The sequence below is a fragment of the Bidens hawaiensis genome, unplaced genomic scaffold, assembly GCF_021521415.1.
Source record: "Bidens hawaiensis isolate Kalapana, Puna unplaced genomic scaffold, B.hawaiensis_p1.1 tig00021701_1, whole genome shotgun sequence".
NCBI lineage: Eukaryota > Viridiplantae > Streptophyta > Magnoliopsida > Asterales > Asteraceae > Bidens > Bidens hawaiensis.
In genome coordinates this window covers 29,416-35,646 of record NW_027493377.1, presented here as the reverse complement: position 1 = coordinate 35,646, position 6,231 = coordinate 29,416, and the positions used below count along the sequence as shown (strand labels likewise).

General features: G+C 31.7%; 1 pseudogene across 1 annotated transcript; it reads left to right on the top strand.

Moving 5' to 3' along the window:
* The first annotated feature begins 1,383 nt into the window (after positions 1-1,383).
* On the top strand, positions 1,384-6,031 carry LOC143564058 (GABA transporter 1-like; annotated as a pseudogene). The gene is made up of 7 exons (XR_013140779.1): positions 1,384-1,619; positions 3,260-3,490; positions 4,402-4,499; positions 4,765-4,951; positions 5,046-5,176; positions 5,299-5,535; positions 5,612-6,031. The product of XR_013140779.1 is annotated as a GABA transporter 1-like (transcript).
* Positions 6,032-6,231: the final 200 nt, after the last annotated feature.

Genomic DNA, 6,231 nt, shown 5'->3' with positions numbered 1-6,231 from the left:
GGGTGGTCACAAGGAGGAACCCCCCCCTTCTCAGTGACGAGCTTACGGTGTCTGTTTTGCAGGTCTCCTGAAGAACAGCCTTCTCAGCTAGATCTCATCCGTGGGAAACATTACTTAACCCCCAGATTATCTATAATCTGTCCATGGTTCACTTAGTGTTTCTTCAATCACCATGTAAAAGGTTATGTAAATCTCTTGTTTCCTCATGCTCGAAATAGTGTTTAATCATAGAATATGCTAACTTCTCGTAATTGCTTGATATAAAGACACACGCTTCTCTGATTGTCCGAGTTCATCAAGATTAAAACACTCGGGAATATGTTATAAGTGGATCAACAAATTTATCTATGCATCCAACCCTATTACATTACCTAATGGAACATAAGTACACAACATCATGAATTCAGTTTCTTAAATGCTTTATATGAAATAATGTCCATCTTTTATCAAGAGACATGACAAAGTAAAGTATATGACAAAGTAAGCCTTTTATTCTTTTATTTATATTTCACGCTCAATAAAACACAACCTGGTCAACTAGAAGGAAACACAAGAACTTGTTGTGACTTGTGAGGATCAAAAAGTTTAACACTTTCACCAGCGATTAATTAATTACCACTACATATAAAAGATCCAAGTCAATTTGAGGGTTTAGTGGTGGTAACAAAAGATCCTATTTGAATTCAAGTCGTTTGTTTAAATAAAAATGTTAACTTTTTGAGCGTCTACTACTTTAAATTTAGGGTTTAGTGGCGGTAACATAATGAACCAAACCAATACCGATTGAACCGACTGAGGTGGCGTCACTTCACCATCGCAACGCTCGGATTTTGTTAACGCACAGTTTTTACCAACTGAACACACTTCTGGTGAAATTTTTTATAATAAGCAAAACGAGTGTCGAGTTTTGTTACCTAGTTATGAAATTATTTTTAGGTTTAGTTTTGTGAGCGTAACGAACTTAATCGATACCATACTGAACGAATCTGTATCGCTGCGCCATCAAATCTTGACGAGTTTTGTTACCTTAGAGCATTCTCATTCCATTCTCTATCTTCATCTCTATAATTACACTAAAAAACACCATCTTTTCTCTTTCATTTTCAATTAAATAATATTTTTTTTACTTTTATCATTACATTTTATCTCTCATTCACTCACAAGCACTTTCAAAAACATTAAAAAATTATAAAGATGAACGGTATGTTTCTCCAAATTTAACCATTTTATCTCTATAACTCTCACAATCACTTTTAACACTCTTTAAAAGTTGGAGAATCCCCTCACATTATTTAGAGAATGGGAATGGGAATGGGAATGGGAATGGGAATGCTCTTATAATTGTTACTATTAATTTAAGCCTTAAAGTTAGACCATTTAAGTTCAAAGTTTGACTCAGACAACAATTAATATCTAATTGAGTTGATACTTAACAATTTGTTTGTATGCTACTAAACTTGTCATTTTATGTACCAATTTCAACCATTCTCACTCTCTTGTCTCGCTCTCTATGTGTGAGAGAGAGATGCATGAAGAAACCATCAAAGCATTTTCTACCACCACCAACCACCGCGAACAACCACTCGATGCGGGTGCTCTTTTTGTTCTCAAATCTAAAGGTACATGGCCCTTTCCTCTTTTACACACAAGTTAAAGTTCATGAGTTATTTATGCGTGCTTTGTAAAATAAACCAGCCCTATAAGTTATAGATCAACATTTACTACTTGTAAGGTGATTATCATGATCATAAGAAAAGAACTTGTTTGATGTTGTTTTGTACTTTTGATTATAAACACCTTTTGTATAATCCGAGGTTTGTTTTGGTTTTGTTTTGTTAAATGATATTGTTTGTGGATGGCATTGCCTCATTGGCCAAACTAACTTGTTTTCTCCACCAGTTGAAATTTAAAAAAGTGGTTAGCAAACAATAATTGAGGCCTTGAGGGTATGAGATCGGTTGTAAAATATTATTTATAAAGTTGGGTAATTTAATAATGTCTTTAAATATTTCCAATCAATCTTTAAACATGAGACGAGAGAGCGTGTTGAGAAAATTAACATGTGTTTATCCTTTTTGCTTTTAATACATTTGATATCCTAGTCTCGGAGTCTACGGAGATTCTGATTATGGTCGTATTCGAGAATCGTGAAAAATTTTGGCCGAAAGTGAAAAAAAATTTATGTTTTAAATTAGTTAAGTATTATTATATATATTAAAAAGTAGATTTACTTCTCCTTACATTTTTACTATTCCATTTACTATTCAATTTTTTAATATTTTATTAAACTAAATCACTAGCCCCATGTTAATAGATTAACTTCTAACATTATTATTTACACTTTTCTTAATTTTCTAATATTTTATTAAACTCAATCTAGCCTATAACTAAAAAATTGTTTTTACTCTTTAATTTACACTTTCTTTTAACTAATTATAATATTTAACTTAGACAATATATTTGAGCAAGTGTCGGAATTACATATTTATTTGTTAGTTAAACGATTTCAACTTTGATTTTGTATATTTTATGGTCCGTCTTTACAATGAGCAAAACTTTTTCATTATTTAAAAATATTAAGTCGTTGCATGCTTTTATATCCACGTGTCAACGTTTAATACCACGTCTTTAAAATATTTTTTTGGCTTACCAATTTATGTTTACGAATTTGTGTTGGCACTAATGATACTAACCGAAACTATGTTGGCTCGCAGCTGTAACCTGTCGTTTTTTTTGTTCTATATATGATAATTTGTTGTATTTTAGTATTGACGGATTTATTTCTTTTATTTAGTTCTGATGTCGTAACTTGATACAAATTGACTTCACGTCAACTCACAACACGTTTGTGATTTTACGTTTTTGCGTATGTTTTTTGTTCGATTTAGTGGTCCCGCCGCAAAGCGCGGGTCCCATAACCTAGTTTAGGTTTAAACATCAAAAATATTTTTCAAAAAAAACATATAATTTTTTTATAAAAAATATGGGCCAATTGGGGTGTTGGGCCAGGGTCAGTCAACCACCCGGCCCTACCTCATAGTCGGCCTTGTTTTTTAATAGGGTTCAGCGTGTCGTCCATAATAGTTTTTAGGCCCCTAATGCCCAAAGTTTTGTTTTTAGTAAAATCAGTTTTGCTATTTAAAAGATGTTGTGACACAGTTTGTTATCTTTTTACCTGTCACTCTATAGTAATTGTTTAAAAGAATGATTATAAAAGTATCCAAAGAAAAAAAATTGAATCTAATGTAATATGTGGCAGGGTCATGGTGGCATAGTGGCTATCATTTGACAACCTCCATCGTTGCACCAACGTTATTGAGTCTACCGTTTGCATTGGCATCACTAGGATGGATTGGCGGAGTGTTGTCGTTGGTGATCGGAGCAATGGTGACTTTCTATTCATATAACCTTATTTCTCTCGTCCTTGAACACCATGCCGAGTTGGGTCACCGGCATCTTCGGTTTCGTGACATGGCATATGATATCTTAGGTAACATTACGCTTATTTACTAGGATAATTACGTAAAACTGTAAAAACCAATTACGAAATCGTGTATTTATTGATAATAATAACATAGTTTTAAAAAATATTTATGTATAATTATAACATAATTTGAATTTTATGAAACAAGGAATTAGTGATAATGATTTGTGGAATTTAATTTGGAAAATATAAGTGGTCAAAGGTATGGCGTTGATTAGAAAAATAAAAAAGAAAACCCATAAAGATAACGTGACGCTGACGGTATTAAATATAAATTCATCTACGTATCTAACATAAAAACAAATCTTATGTTTTTGTATCATTGTGTAAATTGTGTCACGAAAATGAGGTGTAAATATAAATTTTATATTTTCTATTAAAACTTTGCAAGCTATTTATATTTAATATCTGTTATTTATAGACTAAGATTTCTATTTTTGTGATGAGTCTAGACTATTATAAATGCAAGTTTAGTTATTAAAAAAATCTATGATTTGATAAAAGTATTGGTTTCAGTCTGTAGATTTTTTTTCCACATACAACTGTATGATTTCCGTCTCATTCCCTAATGTTCAATTTTGTACAAAAAAAATATATTTAAATACGTAGTTTTTATTTATTTATTTATTTTGTCTCATGAAAGAACATTTGCGGCTCGGAATGTGGAAAAGAAAAGTTAAACGAAATAATGTATTTACATGTGGTTAAAAAAGTTAAATATTACAAGTTATTGGAGAAATATTAAATTATATGAAATATTTGTATCACAAGTTTATAAATATATCTTTTTTATAAACTTGAATACAAGTTTAAAAGTTGAATATTCTTCATTTTTCAAATCTTATTTCATTTCCAAAGTGAGAGATAAATATATCCAAATTTATACATTTATTTGTATTTTGTTTACTTTAATTCAGGTCCAGGATGGAGTAGATATTATGTTGGCCCAATCCAGTTTTTGGTCTGCTATGGTACAGTGGTGGGTCAATATCTTGTGGGAGGCCAATGTCTCAAGGTTAGAACTTAGAAGTTTAGAGTTTCGATTAAATACAAATTAAATTAACGTGTTAACTATGATAATCAAGTAATGTAATTATAGTTTACTGTAATTACATACTACTTGCAAATATAATTGCACTACTTGATTATCACAATTAGCACACTAATTTAATTTGTATGTTAACTTTGTAACAAGTAACAATGATTATTAATAATTTGCGATTATAATAATTATTTTTTATAGAATAAGCAATCCCAATTAAACGCCACATTTCGTGCAGACAATATACGTGCTATGGAATCCGAATATAACAATGAAGCTATACCAATTTATCATTATTTTCGGGGTTTTAATGTTGATTTTGGCTCAAATTCCATCCTTCCATTCCCTTCGCCACATCAACCTCATTTCTCTAGTCCTTAATCTTCTCTATAGCGCCTCTGCTACCGCTGCTTCTATCTACATAGGTCCAGATTTAACTTTTTTTATATTTAAAATTATTCTTATTATAAGTAGTATCGTTTTTATATATATTTACGTTTTTTGTTTGTTTTTCTTTAGGGAACTCTTCAAAAGGAGGCCATAAAAACTAATCCTTGAGTAGCAATGACGAAACACGAATTTTTGGAATCTTTAATGCTATCGCGATCATTGGTACCTCTTATGGGAACGGCATCATTCCGGAAATACAAGTAAACTATTGCTAGAAATGAACTCATTAATATATCGTATACAAATTTTTTACTTCTTTTATTATTTACAAGTTTTGCGCCATTTTTAGTAATTTTGGACTAATTCATTTGTTTGTGTGTAGGCAACACTTGCACCACCGGTTAAGGGGAAGATGTTCAAAGGCTTGTGTGTATGCTACACGGTGGTCATAGCAACATTCTTTAGTGTTGCGGTTTCTGGGTACTGGGCTTTTGGTAACGAATCCGCAAGTGTTGTCTTAAGCAACTTCATTGACCATGATGGTAACCCACTAGTCCCAAGATGGTTCATTATGATGATCAACATCTTTGTCATATTCCAGCTCTCAGCGGTTGTAGCAGTAAGTATATTATTAACTTACTATTTTCAACCAATTATTCGAAACATAACTTTTGCACTTTCGCTTGCTTTTACAGGTTTACTTACAACCAACAAACGAAGTTCTTGAACGAACGTTTTCAGATCCAACGAGCGGTGAATTCTCCGCAAGAAATGTGATTCCAAGAGTTATTTCTAGATCAATATATGTGATCTTGGTAACAACTATAGCAGCAATGTTGCCGTTTTTTGGAGATATTAATGCAATAATTGGAGCATTCGGGTTTTTACCTCTTGATTTTGTGTTACCAATGGTGTTCTTTAATCTTACATTCAAACCGTCAAAACAAAGCCTCATGTTTTGGTTAAATTCAAGCATAGCAGTGATATTCTCGGTGGTCTCAGTTATAGCGGCCGTAGCAGCAATTAGACAAATAAGTCTAGATGCCAACACTTACAAACTTTTTGCTAATGTATGATCTCATTATGTTTCTAACAATATTGCTTAAACCATGTAATAGTGCTACAAACATAAATCAATATATTAGTTCTTCATATGTAGTGCAATAATCTTTTTAAATAATAAAAATGAGAGAGTTGTCATTTTTGTTCATGTGATTTGCTCTTTTTGTCATTTTCATTAAAAAAACAAAAATCTTTAGTCATTTCCGTCCTTGTGGTTTCATTTTTTTGCCATTTCAGTCCAAGTCACTAACTC